The sequence below is a fragment of the Pseudophryne corroboree genome, chromosome 4, assembly GCF_028390025.1.
Source record: "Pseudophryne corroboree isolate aPseCor3 chromosome 4, aPseCor3.hap2, whole genome shotgun sequence".
Taxonomy (NCBI): Eukaryota; Metazoa; Chordata; class Amphibia; order Anura; family Myobatrachidae; genus Pseudophryne; species Pseudophryne corroboree.
In genome coordinates this window covers 818,854,563-818,870,248 of record NC_086447.1, presented here as the reverse complement: position 1 = coordinate 818,870,248, position 15,686 = coordinate 818,854,563, and the positions used below count along the sequence as shown (strand labels likewise).

General features: G+C 52.1%; 1 protein-coding gene and 1 pseudogene across 1 annotated transcript in view; both read left to right on the top strand.

The window, feature by feature from the left end:
* The window catches only part of LOC134910449 (rho-associated protein kinase 2-like), a 210,723-nt gene that overhangs the window by 49,181 nt on the left and 145,856 nt on the right, over positions 1-15,686 (top strand). The gene's annotated exons all lie outside the window — the stretch shown is intronic.
* On the top strand, positions 1,781-1,899 carry LOC134912954 (5S ribosomal RNA; annotated as a pseudogene).

Here is a 15,686-nt window from a genome sequence, read left to right as displayed (position 1 = left end):
TAGCGGGTAAATTTTACTACGAAAAATGCTAATATTGACTACTACACAATGGGGGTAATTCCAAGTTGATCGCAGCAGCAAATTTGTTAGTAGTTGGGCAAAACCATTTGCATTGCAGGTGTGGCAGATATAACGTGCAGAGAGAGTTATATTTGGGTGGGGTGTGTTCAAACTGAAATCTAAATTGCAGTGTAAAAATAAAGCAGCCAGTATTTACCCTGCACAGAAACAAAATAACCCACCTAAATCTAATTCTCTCTGCAAATGTTATATCTGCCCCCCCTGCAGTGCACATGGTTTTGCCCAACTGCTAACAAATTTCCTGCTGCGATCAACCCAGAATTACCCCCATTAGCAGTTCCTTTGCATTCAAGGGATTCTTCTGAAAGATGATTTTAAAGATTATTTTTTTAAATTTGAATAGCATTCATCATTCATGCAATGTAATGTACTGTTAGTTCCCAGTAATGTAGAAGTTGGTAGTAATGTAGAAACCAAGAAATTAAACTAATGCTATTATATTCTGGAGGAGCCTGGCGAAGGTCTTTGCTCTCTTGTGCACATGCACTATCTTCCCAGATGTCACTAGGAAGATGGCGCTGCCACCGGCTGAGGATTGACCTGCTTCCGAGCAAGCAAGGTAGGAAGCGGGTGCCCTGCCCTGTGCCCTACCTGCTTTCCCTTGAATAAATGGCGCCCTGCAATCAGTGCCGTTTCTTGCGGCGGGCGAGCCGTGCAACCACACGGGGCGCCCGCCGCGGCACTTCTTGAGCACTTTGAATCCCCCCTCCTCTCTCCTCCCGAGTCCCCAGCTCGGGGGGCGGAATTCCGCGAAACTCCATATGCTGCAGCATTGGAAGTGAACAAGCCCAGAGGATGGGTGAAACGCATTTTCCAGTATGGATTCCAGCATAGACTAAGGACATGAGGAGCATCCTATAGATCCTATCAACACTAGACTGACCCAGGGACCTGGGCAGGGATCGGTACCCCCCCATATTTTTTTCCAGTGTATAGACTTTATGTACTAATGACAATAGTTAGTGGTGCAGACACCCAATTTTTTCTATAATACAGATTCCATACCAATTGTTTTTTTATTATGCAATTGATGAATGCAGGGACTTGGATAATCTTTGACCAGATAACTTGTCAGTATATATTCACACACTTTACAGTTTTTTTTATTGTATTTTTTTCTTCGGGAGTCTGTCTAAATTAGATTTTTAGTCCCATTTATTGCACCATTTGGACTCCATTTGAGGATTACCCAGGGATCTGGGCAGAGACTGTCAGTTTCCCGTGTTATATACAAAAATTTCTTCCAGCCACCAGTGGATATGGATGTTCAATTTTCCTGATCTCAATAACCCTCTTCTTGGATGTTTTTTTTTTCATGCCATGTACCTATATATGTGAGAATTAGGGCTATTCGCATATCAGGGCCTGTGTGCCCCTCTTTTCCTTTATTTATTTCTGAAAATAGGGTAATTTCCAAATTGACATGATATTGCTTATGCCTAATAATCCTAACTTTAATACAGTGCTGACATGATATTATGTACTGACACTTGACACAATTCCAAGTCATTCGGTTTTTCTTTGTATACCCCTTTTTTCTCTATTTTTCCTGCTTTGGTATATCCGCGGACTCGCATCTATGATCCACGGGGTAATCCTGTGCCTAACGTAGACAGTAGATCCGCAATTTCTTCTGTTCTCTGTTAAATCCTTCCTTAGGTGCACTCTCATTGGTAGGTCGACCAAAGTGGGCCCAAGAAATTACTACCATACCCCACCGATAGAGCCCGATCTCGTCCGATCTTGGAAGCAAAACGGTGGTGGGCTGGGTCAGTATCTGTGAGGGGGACCCACAGAGAATACCCGGTGTTGTAATTCGTGACCTATCTCGACCATACACCAACAGCAGGATCACCAATTGTTTTTCCTCCCTTCTCCTCCTCCCCTTTTTCTTTATCATCTCCACAGTCTAATTTTACATGTCTACACTGAATATTTGTCCTAAGTACCGATTCTCTCTGAGACTTTAATAATTTGATAAAGTCTTAATACTATTTACTAGGACCTAAACTCCCTATCAGAGTCCAGTCCATTGACCCTTTTAGGTCTCATTAACACAAGCTGTGCTTGTGCTGGTTGGATAGGATAAGGGTGTAGAATCATAGTGTCTGCATCCCCCTTCAAGTCTACCAACATAGACTAACCAGAACATTTCCAAAAATCAGGTCCTAACTGCCATGTCACAGGCTGTGTTTGCAAAATGTCAGTTAGGAGCTGATTGGCTGGTGCTTTTTCACTCTCCATTTTATCACTTTCCAAGCGCTGATGCATCTAGCCCACAGTCTTGAAAGCAGTGTCAGACTGAGGCATGAAGGGCCCAGAAGGAGAATGCAATGGCAAGGCTCTAAAAGGCAGCATGTGCATTGGCTTATCTGTAGAAGGGAGTATGGCCAGTCACCATAGGGTGTATGGCCAGCCACCAGAAAAGCTTTGATAGGCACTGAAGAGTCAGTCCACTACTAATGCTGTAATGTACTATATAAAGGAAAAGTATACTTTGCAACTAAGGACATTCTATGATATATTGTGCTTTCTTCTGCTTGGATAAATCTACCTCTTAGTGCATGCAAATCCGTGACAGGCAATGTCACACACCCACATTTGCTAATGGAATTTTGAGCTTTATGAATAGTATCCATAGCCAGGCTCGGACTGGCCCACAGGGGTACAGGGGAAACCACCGGTAGGCCCCACTGCCTGGGGGGCCCACCTCCTCCTCTAGGGATCAGGTTCTAGACTGTGCACTTGAATTATATATTATACATATATTACCTTATGCTGCAGAGGATTATGATGTATTCTCTACAGTACATTGCTGTCATTAATCTGGCACATTATCATGCATGCACTAGCATTAATTACTATATCAATTATCAAGGAGTCCAGACCTAGATGGTTAGCCAAACCTCTGTGGTAGCTGGCCATACCTGTGCTTATCTGCCATCTACAGGTTCAGTTTTATGGTGTTGGCAGTGATGCTGTGAGGGGTGGATACTATTTACCTGCAGCTGAGCCGGATGGAGGGGCCCAGGTTTACGATCACCCCTGCTGCTGCTCACTACCAATAGCTAGGTCTGTATAGCTGCACAGCCAAGCAGCACAATGGGCAATGAGAGGAGACTGCTGCTGCTGCAGTCCCCTCTCACTGCCCAGTGCCCTGCTGGGCTGTGCTACTATAAAGGAACAGCAAACGGTAGCAGGCTGAGAGGAAGGGTGTCCCCTGCAGCCACCCCCACTCCCCTAGATTTGGCCAGCTCTTGATGGCCCTGGGTGTTGGACGCAGCTGTGCCACTGTTCATCCATGCAACAGCCTGTACAGCCACCCAGAGTGTCCTAAGGATGGTCCTTATAGTGTCATGCTATATAAGAAACTGTTAATAAATAAATAATAAATAATAATACTTCCTGGAGCTAGCGACCCTGCCTCCTCAGCATAATGTCATGACGTTACGTGTTCAGGGGGCAGGGTCAGCACAGAACACAGTGCTGCACTGCTCCAGAACTGCTCACTTCTCATCCTCCTTGACCTCTTTCATATACAATTTTCTCTTGGATCATGGCCCACGTCTCTGAATGTTCCTTCCTGTCTGTAAAAGTCGGAAAAATATCATGCTACACGTTGCCATATATCCACCCCATGCGCGTGCCTGCTGCACGTGCACATTCTCTCCCGTGCGTGCGGATACTCGCAGCTGCGTGATGGCGCCTCCTCGGCCATGCGCTCGAGCGCGTGGTATGTGCATTTACGGTAGAGTTTGTGTGCGTCTAGCGGGCGACTCAATCGTTAAATAATAAAACCAAATAGTATGTTTTATAGATAATGTTCCCCTTAATAATGACTGTAAGTTTGTTTAATGTAACTGGTCGCTGGACAGAGGAATTCCTCTTTTCATGGTACGAAGGGTCAGACAGGGTTTGAGCAGTTGTGTTTGGTACCTAACTAAAGAACATTTTATTAGAAACAATCCAGTGCTGGTTAGGTAAAGATTAATCGCTCCTGCGTATAGTTATGTCTATTAGTGGTTTCTGGACATTTACTATATTTGCGGTTCATTATCCATGCGGCGGGAATTCTCAGATTCCCTCCCACCTGAGCAGTTTGATATAGTCACAGCCCACCTGTTCAAACTAACCTATGACCTTTTGTTATGATGCGAGGAGACATTCCTGTGTCCAATGAACAATGAGATTGTAGGTCCCTTTGTAGTATACTGTACGCAGTGTATATAAGGACAGCCAGCCTGGCCAGCTCAGTCTTCTCTCCACAAACGGTTTTCATCTTGACTAACTCGGAGCTGGTACCAGGACTGCGCAGCGATCATTCCCCAGTGTGTGTAAGTTATTCTCTGTGACCATTCTAAATCTCTGACTGTATTCTGCCACGATCTCTCTCTCTCTCTCTCTCATTGTATGTTATTGTTTGCGATTGTGACGCTATTGTATATTTATGTGTAGTTATTCTGCTTAGATATTGATGTTAGCCTGTAGTGTATGAACTGTTAACTGTTTATTTCTTTTTTTACATAGCTAGATATTGTTAGTAAAGGTGTTGGAACCTTAGCAAGGTATTGTGTGTTTATTACATTGCAGAGGGTAATCGGAGCGTCTCAATCGCTCAAGCAGCTTTAGTATTAACAAGGTTAAGCAGCGTTATATCGCTACAGTATTTAAGTAGTAAGGTTTACAGTACAAATTCAATCTTTCACTGTGTTGCATACAAGGTTTACTGAGTGTCATCCCGTGAGCGTCTGCGCCGCTAGTGTTCTCCTCGTGGTCACGAGTGTACGCTACGCTAGTAGCGTAGCATTACGGTAGTCGGCCGCCTATAGCGTGCTCGACACCACGCGTTAAGTTGTGAGCAAGCGTGTCGCATGTGCGTCTCGACCACGGCTAAGCGTCTGCTACGCTAAGTGCGTACCCTTACGGTACCCCATACGCCAATTGTGTACTGAGTCTTTTACCCATTTATAGTGAATGTTATTTGATAAATAATTAGCTTTATCATGTCTCTACTACTGATCACCTCTTCTTCCTCTATCTGTTGAGGTTCTTCAAGACTCTTAGCCACGTGCTAGTAGTTTTTTTATACATTTCTCTTAGGGTTGTATTAAGAGAGGAGGGGTCTGCGTGCAGTCTCCTTCTGGACCCCCTCCTCCCAAGCCTGCCATGTAAGTGAGTAGTAGACTCTGGGGCTGTGGCAGCGTCCTTCTGGCTCTGCATATACAGACTGCATACAGGGTAGAGCAGCGGCTCCAGAGTCCTCATATCAGTGGCACAGAAGTGATATGTCACATGACGCTATTAAGGGGACTAGGGAGCTGCTCTGCACTGTATACAGTTAGTTAATACAGAACGAAGAGCCACGGCAGCCCCTGACTGGGAACAGAGACCTGTTCTCAACAATTGCTGGTTCAGACTGCTGCGACCGCCCCTGTTTCCTGACTGATACTTTTCAGGGCTTTTCCATGTATTGTAGCGTTCGGTACAGGTTACCGGTGGCCGGGATCCCAATGGTCAGCATACCAATGCTGGGATCCCGGCCGCCAGAATACCGGCAGGGGGGCAAGTGCAACAAATCCCCTTGCAGGCTCGGAGGCAGGTTCTGTTCCCACTCTATGTGTGTTGTAGACACCCACGAGTGGGAATAACCCTGGGCCCCCTGCGGGCATTGTGTTGGTTGGGATCCCGGCGTTGGTATGCTGACCGCCGGGATGGTAACCGCATCCCATATTGTGTATTATTCACAAATGGTTCCATATTAGTGTCCACAAGAAACCTTGGGGCAGATATGTCAAATGGAGAAAAGATTGGAGAAGTGGACCAGTGGAGACGTTGCCCATAGCAAGCAGCTACTATCATTTTATAGAATGAAGTTAAAGCTACAGTACCTCAGTGCCAATTGGTTGCTATGGGCAACTTCTTCACTGGTCCTCTTCGGCACTCTTTTAACTGCTTGATACATCTGCTCCTTCTTTGGAAATGTATGTAGCCATAGGGTCTGATTTGGATCCCTACGCAGCTCTGGCAGCGACGCAAAGTACTGACGTTCGGTACTTTTAGCACACACTGGACCAGTACTGTGCATGTGCAGTATGGGTGCTATGTCTTTGCACTTGTTAAGTGACTGAGAGTGTGCAGCCATTTGGGGACTGCGACAGCAACCGTTTCCCAAAACCGATGGAGATTTCCTGGCCTTTTGGAAGGAGCTGCGGCGGCCGGCCTGCATGACCACATGGGTCACCCAGCCAGCCAGTGGTGTCACTAGTGATCTGATGCGATGCAGTATTATATTACAAATAGGTATGTGTTTAAAATACCGCCTGTCGGGATCCCAGCTTTCACAATACCAACGCCGAAATCCTGACAGGGGCACAATGCCGCTGCCAGAATACCGGCGGGGTAGGTGATTCTCCCTCTGTGGGCGTCCGCAAGGGGTGTTCGCCCCGCTAGTGGCATTCTGGTGGACGGGATGCTGCTGTCGGTATAGTGACATCCCATACCCTGTCGACCTTTTGAACTGTCTACCTGTTACATGTCCACCTTCTGACCCTATTGACCTTTTGACCCTGTCGAACTAATGCATGTCTTCCAATAGTGGTAGACCTATTGACTATAGACCTTTTTAGTGTAGGTCTATAGTCCGGATACCATCACGAATGCATGCAGGAGGCATCTACTTATAATACTAACCCAGCGATACTTAAACAAAACGTCGGCATCCTCAGAATGTAAACAATTCGCATGGTGACAGTTTGAAGATGTTGACATTGTGGTGTTGACATTATGAATGTTGACATGTTTACTGTCAACCTTCTGATCATATATTCTTCAGGGAGTCAGGGAGACTGCTACTATTTCAGGGAGTCTCCCTGACATTCAGGGACAGTTGGGAAGTGTGGATAATGAATATAAACAGGGGGACATGTACTAAGCAGTGATAAAAGTGGAGAAGTGAGCCAGTGGAGAAGTTGCCCATGGCAACCAATCAGCTGCTCTGTATACCTTTATAGTAAACCAAGACTCTTGAGGAAGTCCCGAGTTTGTACGGGACGAAACGCGTTGACGTCATCCCTGTTGATTGAGCGGATATCCACTGAGCCACGGATCGTTACAGCTCTCCATCTATGAGCTATTGGCGGCCGGCATTTGCCTACTATTACAACTACCATCTGTGTGCTGAGACGAGCCAAGTGAGCAGCGGCAGAGTGCCGATTTGGCTCTCCATCATTGTGCACGTGCTGTGCCAGTGAGCTGGAAGCGGCGGCTACACATAGCAGATCCACTGGTGCGGGTGTCTCCAATTGGAGAGAAGGTGTGCTATCCATCCCGCACATTGGAATCGGACACTGACACAACTGTTACTAGAGGCAACGTGCAGCTATATGTGGGGTGAGCATACACCGGACACTATTACACTGTCTGAGTATTATATACAATCCCGCTGGATCGGGTAATTACCGTTTGAACTGTCTCCTGGACCGGGACGCCGGTAACAGGTTAAACAATACTGCTACAAATTCATCCTACAGGACTTTGTCAACTATACTGTGGGTGCTCACAAATTGTAGCATTCTCTGCTACTCAATATCAACACGTGGCTACTTTATTTCAAAGAGTAACATTGTTGCTTCAAATACTAAAGATCTCCTATATATTAGCCCTGTGACTCTGTGCCTGCATTTCTAACGCTGGGCGGAGTCACAGGCACAGATCTGGGTGGCTGGATGCAGGCCAGGAACAGTCCCCTCCCTCGGTCCGCCCATCCCCGCCCAGTCCCCTCCCCATCTCCGCCCAGTCCCCTCTTTCCCTCCTCCCCGTACACTCCCTGCACCCTGGTGAGTTGTGACACTGCACCCGGTGAGTCTTGCCAGACAGTGAGGCTGAGAATGCTGTGGACGACCTCGGCCTGCTGCACCCGCCCCCCTCCCACCTGCGGCACCCACAGCCTCCACAATATACGCCCCCCACCCGCGGCACATGCCCTGCGCCACCCCGCACCCTCCCACCCGCGGCACCCACACCTGCAGCGCCCCTCGCCCACCCGCGGCACTCCCTCCCCCAACCGCGGCACACGCCCCTACCCCACCCGCGGCACTCCCTCCCCCACCCATTGCACCCACATCTGCAGCCCCTCCCCCACCTGCAACACTCCCGCCCCTCCCCCACCCGCGGCAGACGCCCCTCCCCCAACCGCAGCACTCTCCCCCCCGCCCCACCCGCGGCATTCCCCCCTCCAGCACCAGCGGCAGACGCCCCTCCCCCACGCTCGGCACTCTCGCCCCCTCCCCCACCCATTGCACCCACACCTGAAGCACCCCCCGCCCCTCCCCCACCCGCGGCACTCCCGCCCCTCCCCCACCCACGGCACTCCCGCCCCTCCCCCACCCGTATAACCCACACCTGAAACACCCCCCGCCCCTCCCCCACCCGCGGCACTCCCATCCCTCCCCCACACACGGCATACGCCCCTCCCCCACCCGCGGCACTCTCGCCCCCTCCCCCACCCATTGCACCCACACCTGAAGCACCACCCGCGGCACTCCCGCCCCTCCCCCACCCACGGCAGATGCCCCTCCCCCACCCGCGGCACTCCCGCCCCCTCCCCCACCCATATAACCCACACCTGAAGCACCCCCCGCCCCACCCGCGCACTCCCCCCCTCCAGCACCAGCGGCAGACGCCCTTCCCCCACGCACGGCACTCTCGCCCCCTCCCCCACCCATTGCACCCACACCTGAAGCACTCCCCGCCCCTCCCCCACCTGCGGCACTCCCGCCCCTCCAGCACCTGCGGTACATGCCCCTCCCCCACCCTCGGCATTCCCACCCCCTCCTCCACCCATAGCACCCACACCTGCAGCACCCCCTCCCTCTCCCGCGGCACCCCCCGCCCCTCCCCCACCCGTGGCACCCACACCACCCACCACATCTGTCCTCCACCGACAGTACACGCCCCTCCCCCACCTGCACCACTCCCGCCCCCTCCCCCACCCGCAGCACCCTCAAACCCCGGCACCCCCGCCCCTCCCCCACCCGCGGCACCCCCGCCCCTCTCCCGCCCCCATACCCACCTCTCCCCCCGCTACACCCTCCACCCCACCCGCGGCTCCCCCACCTGCGGCACCCACAGTGTCCACCACATCCGCCGGCACTCCCACCCCCTCCCCCACCCGTACCACCCACACCCACAGCACCCCCCGCCCCTCCCCCACCCGCGGCACTCGTGCCCCCACCCGCAGCACCCCCCGCCCCTTCCCCACCCGCCGCACCCACCACATCTATCCCCCACCCCGGCACACGCTCCTCCCCCACCCGAGGCACTCCCACCCCCTCCCCAACCCGTATAACCTACAACCCGCAAAACCCCTGCCCCTCCCCCACCCACAGCACCCCCGCACCTCCCCCACCCCCATACGCATCTCTCTCCCCCCCACTACACCCCTGCACCCTCCACCCCACCCGCCCCTACCCCACCCCCATACCCACCTCTCCCCCCCGCACCTCCTCCGCCCACGACACCCACAGCATCCACTACATCTGCCCCCCCACTCGCACCACACGCTCACCCCCGCCCGCTGCACTCCCTCCCCCACCCGTAGCACCCCCTACCCCACCCGCACCACCCCCGCACCTCCCCCACCCTGCTACACCCCCGCACCCTACACCCCACCCACCCCTCCCCAACCCGTGGCACCCACAGCATCCACCACATTAGCACCCACCCGCGGCACACGCCCCTCCCCCGTGCGCTGCACTCCTGCCCACCCCTAGCACCCCCCGCACCTCCCTCACCCCCATACCCACCTCTCCCCCCCGCTACACCCCCGCACCCTCCACCCCACCCGCAGCACCCACCACATCCCTCCCCCACCCACGGCACACGCCCCTCCTCCACCTGCAGCACTCCCACCCCCTCCCCCACCCATAGCAACCACAACCCGCGGCCCCCCCGCCCCCCCATACCCCCCCTACACTCCCGCACCCTCCACCCCACCCGCCCCGCGCCACCCCGCACCCTCCCACCGGCGGCACCCACACCTGCAGCACCCCCCGCCCCTCCCCCAGCCGCGGCACTCCCGCCCCACTCCCGCCACCTCCCCCACCTGTTGCACCCCCGCGCCACCCACAGTATCCACCACATCCGCGGCATCCACCACATCCGCCTCACGTCCCCTACCCCACCCGTGGCACCCACACCCGCAGCACCCTCGTCCCCCCCCCATCCACGGCACTCCCGCCCGCAGCACCCCCCGCCCCTTTCCCACCCGCGGCACCCAACACATCCGGCCGCCACATGCCCCTCCCCCACCCACGGCACTCCCGCCCCCTCCCCTACCCGTATCACCCACAACCCGCAAAACCCCCGCCCCTCCCCCACCTGCGGCACACCTGTACCTCCCCCACCCCCATACCCACTTCTCCCCCCGCTACACCCCTGCACCCTCCACCCCACCCTCCCCCAACCCACCTCCATACCCACCTCTCCCCCCCTCACCCTCCACCCCACCCGCACCTCCCCCACCCGCGGCACCCACAGCGTCTACCCACATCCGCCGCCCACCCGTGGAACACGTCCCTCCGCCACCCGTAGCACCCACACCTGCAGCACCCGCCACCTCTCCCCCACCCACGGCACCCCCATACGCACCTCCCCCCCCCGCTACACCCCCACACCCTCCACCCCACCCCCACCCGTGGCACCAACAGCATCCACCACATCTGCCCCCCACCCGCGGCACACGGCCCCCCCATCCACAACATCCCCCTCCCACCCGCTGCACTCCCGCCCCCTCCCCCACCCGTAGCACCCACACCCGCAGCACCCTCCGCCCCTTCCCCTGCCCACAGTGCATCCGGACCCCCACCACGCCCCCGCAGCCGCCACTCCCCCAGCCCCTCGGCCCCCTCCCCCACCCACATCATCTATAGACACCTTCCCCCATTCGTGGACCTACCACACCTCCCCCACCCTCAGCACCTCTGGACCATCTCCCACAGCACCTCCGGACCCCATCCACGGCTCCCCTGCAGCCACCCCTCCTCCACCCGCAGCACTTCTAGAACCCAACCTCACCCCCCCCTGCAACCCCACCTCCCCAAACACACTCCCACTACATCGCCCCTCCTCCACGCACACCACCTCCAGACCCCCTCCTTCATCCACAGCCCCCCGCACCCACCCCTCCCCCACCAACAGCATCTACACTCCCCTTCCACACCCACACCTCCCCCACCCGCACCCCCTCCCCCATCCGCGCCCCCTCCAAACCTACCCCTCCCCCACCCACAGCACCTCTGCACCCTTTCCGCCATCCGTGCCACTGCACCCACCCCTTCACCACCCGCAACACCTCTGGACCCCCTCCCGCACCCACACCTCCACCACACGTAGCACCTCGGACACCATCCGCAGCCGCTACAAGTGATTCCCTGAATCAGGGTGATCAGCGGCACGGATAGGCACCTCCACCTCACTGAACCCACCCCCTTTCCAAACCCGCCACACACACTGAACTTCTGTGAGTATAGATGCCACCAGTGGACATTGGATTAATTAAAAAAGTAATACTTTGGCCATTATGTGTCTAAGCGACACTGCTACCTGTGGCCATTGTGTATAAGTGGCGCTGCTACCTGTGGGCACTGTGTGTATACGCGGCTCTGCTACCAGTGGCCATTGTGTGTATAAATGACACTGCTACCTGTCGCCATTGTGTGTATAAGTGGTGCTGATACCTGTGGCCATTGTGTGTATAAGTGACACTGCTACCAGTGGCCATTGTGTGTATAAGCGGTGCTGCTAAAAGTGGCCATTGTGTGTATAAGTGGTGCTGCTACCTGTGGCCATTGTATGTATAAGCGGCTCAGCTAGCTGTGGCCACTGTGTGTATAAGCGCCTCTGTTACCTATGGGAATTGTGTGTAGAAGTGGCACTGCTACCGGGGGCCATTGTGTGTATAAGCAACACTGCTACCTGTGGTCATTGTGTATATAAACTGCTTTGCTACCTGTCGGCACGTTGTGTATAAACGTCTCTGTTACCTGTGGGCACTGTGTGTATAAGCGGGTCTGCTACCTGTGGCCACTGTGTGTATAAGCGTCTCTGCTACCTGTGGGCGCTGTGTGTATAAGCGGCTCTGCTACCTGTGGGCACTGTGTGTATAAGCGGCTCTGCTGCCTGTGGGCGCTGTGTGTATAAGCGGCTCTGCTACCATTGGGTATTGTGTGTATAAGCTGCCCTGCTACCTCTGGCCACTGTGTGGATACGTGGCTCTGATACCTGTGGCCACTGTGTGTATAAGCTGCGCTGCTACCTGTGGGCGCTGTGTGTATAAGCTGCGCTGCTACCTGTGGGCGCTGTGTGTATAAGCAGCTCTGCTACCTGTGGGTATTGTGTGTATAAGCGGCTCTGCTACCTGTGAGTATTGTGTGTATAAGCTGGCCTGCTACCTCTGGCCACTGTGTGGATACGCGGCTCCGTTACCTGTGGCCATTGTGTGTATAAGCGGCTCAGCTACCTGTGTCCATTGTGTGTATATGCGGCTTTGATACCTGTGGCCACTGTGTGTATAAGCTGCGCTACATACACTAGCAGTATATACTACACTATGTTATTCATTGTGCCCTGCGGCCACTCTTCACGCCCTCACAAAGGGCTACGTCCCCTTGACAATTGCATGCCCTTCCCCCTTGCAATATTTACCCAATAGCATAAACTTTTGTGAAGGTAATACTCCATATAATAACAATTATAGCACAGCTGAAGCCTGTGCAGGGGTTAACAGGTCGTAGCCTCTTGCAACGCTATTTTCTGTCTAACACCTTCCCTCTCTTTTATCCTCTCCCTACCACCCTGCCTCTCCCTATCCTTTACCCATCGTACAGCGTTTTTCTGTACATTCCCTTTCTCCCCCCCTACACCTGTCTACCTTTTCTCAACCGGAACCCATTTCTGTATGCCCTCTATACTGCCCTGCATTTCTGGTTCTATTATCTACCAGCCTGTGTATGTTCAAAGGCGTGCAGGGGTTAACGGGGCGTAGCCCCTAACGACGGTGTGAAGAGCGCCCGTAGGGCACGATGAATCACCTAGTACTAAATATATTCAAATTCTGGCTCTGGTCCAGAACGGACTTTAGATATCCAGCTCTGTATTTTTTATTATAATTTTAGTTTAGTATATTGCACATATAATTATTAAATTGTTATTCAAATATATATGAACCCAGTAAAGGTTTTTTATTGAAAGCAAGTTTCTCAATGTATTCAATGAATCCAAACTCACTGTCTATTTCAGTGGATACATAAATAATTAATTGTTAGCACATCAAGCGCACATTGGCCCTCATTCCGAGTTGTTCGCTCGCAAGCTGCTTTTAGCAGCTTTGCACACGCTAAGCCGCCGCCTACTGGGAGTGAATCTTAGCATCTTAAAATTGCGAACGAAAGATTTGCAATATTGCGATAAGACATCTCTGTGCAGTTTCTGAGTAACTCGAGACTTACTCGGCATCTGCGATCAGTTCAGTGCTTGTCGTTCCTGGTTTGACATCACAAACACACCCAGCGTTCGCCCAGACACTCCTCCGTTTCTCCGGTCACTCCCGCATTTTTCCCAGAAACGGTAGCGTTTTTTCACACACTCCCATAAAACGGCCAGTTTCCGCCCAGAAACACCCACTTCCTGTCAATCACATTACGATCACCAGAACGATGAAAAAGCCGTGAGTAAAATTCCTAACTGCATAGCAAATTTACTTGGCGCAGTCGCAGTGCGAACATTGCGCATGCGCACTAAGCGGAAAAACGCTGCGATGCGAAGAAATTTACCGAGCGAACAACTCGGAATGACCCCCATAGGCCCTCAATCCGAGTTGTTCGCTCGCTAGCTGCTTTTAGGAGCATTGCACACGCTAAGCCGCCGCCCTCTGGGAGTGTATCTTAGCATAGCAGAATTGCGAACGAAAGATTAGCAGATTTGCGAATAGAAAATTCTTAGCAGTTTCTGAGTAGCTCGAGACTTACTCCTCCACTGCGATCAGTTCAGTCAGTTTCGTTCCTGGTTTGACGTCACAAACACACCCAGCGTTCGCCCAAACACTCCCCCGTTTCTTCAGACACTCCCGCGTCTTTCCCAGAAACGGCTGCGTTTTTTCGCACACACCCATAAAACGGCAAGTTTCCGCCCAGAAACACCCACTTCCTGTCAATCACAATCCGATCACCAGAACGAAGAAATTTCTCCGTTAAGCCGTGAGTAAAATACCAAACTTTTTAGCAAATTTACTTGGCGCAGGTGCAGTGCGAACGTTGCGCATGCGCAGTTTGCGACTAATCGCACCGATGCGAGGAAAAATAACGAGCGAACAACTCGGAATGAGGGCCATAATCTGTTGGTTTAGCATTTGTGTTCTTTTGGGGCTTCGCAATAAGCTCAATATTGGGTGCAGCTGATGAGTGTTTGACTTTGGTAATTATTCAGTTAATTTGCGCCGGGAGATAGGGTGTTTTTCACCTTATACAAATACTTTTATATTATGCAAATTATAAATGTTACGTCAATGCTGATTGGTTGCCATGGGCGATCACAAGGTGAATGACAAGAAGAGGCCATTTGTGGGTGGCACTGGCAACTGACCATTTTGTAGGAGGGACCAGGCGTTTGGAAGGAGGGTGTCTGAAGTCAGCTCCAGGAAATCACCAGGAAACCATCGCAGCGGCTGAGTTAGTCCTGGGCTGAGCAGAAACTGCACAAACTTATGTTTGTGCAGTTCTACTACAAATGCAATTGCACACCTGCACACAGCAAATACCCTTCCCCTGTAGGCGGTGACTACCTGGGCCAGTATTTACTAAAAATTCGAGTTTGTCCGATTTGTGTTTTTTTTTCTAAGTCCCAATCCGGGAATTCACTAAGCACCAATCTCGGCAGTGTTTGGACTATTCGTAATGGTTTGAATGACAACGTTCACAAATACGAATGAATAGACCATCGGTCAAACGCGGCTGTTATTTCATAGAATACGGGAATTCACTATTCATTCGTATTTGGGTGTTTGTTTCTGAGTGCTCAATTGCGGTCGTTTTTTTTTTGCGAATCGGTAAAAAAAGCGGCAAAAAAATAGACCTGCTTTTTTCATCCGTGTTTACATGTGTTGACACTTACAAATCATTCCAACCTGAATTAGGTTGCTTATAAAAGGGACACAAACTTCTCTCATGCAAAATAATTTATTTCCTTATGTTTGCAGCCCAAAACTTGTAGATTTGTAAGGCAATACACATTTTTCAACATATATCCATTATTACACACATTTGTGTTCAACTTTCAAATATTTCAAATGTTGTTGTTTCTGCATCATGTTTTTAAATCTGATTACTTATTTTTAACACACACAAACATGGCACAACAATAATGTCAGTCATTTTCGGACTGAATTATCTAAATATTATCCCCAACATATTAGGACACTTTTAGCCAACTCAATTGTGTTTTTATTGTCAATTCATCTAGAGAAGAAAGGTTAAACAGTTACAATTCACATTGTAAATTGTATTGGTCATGGATGAATCTGCCTGGCTGCTAATTAGTCTGTCTTCTGGCTC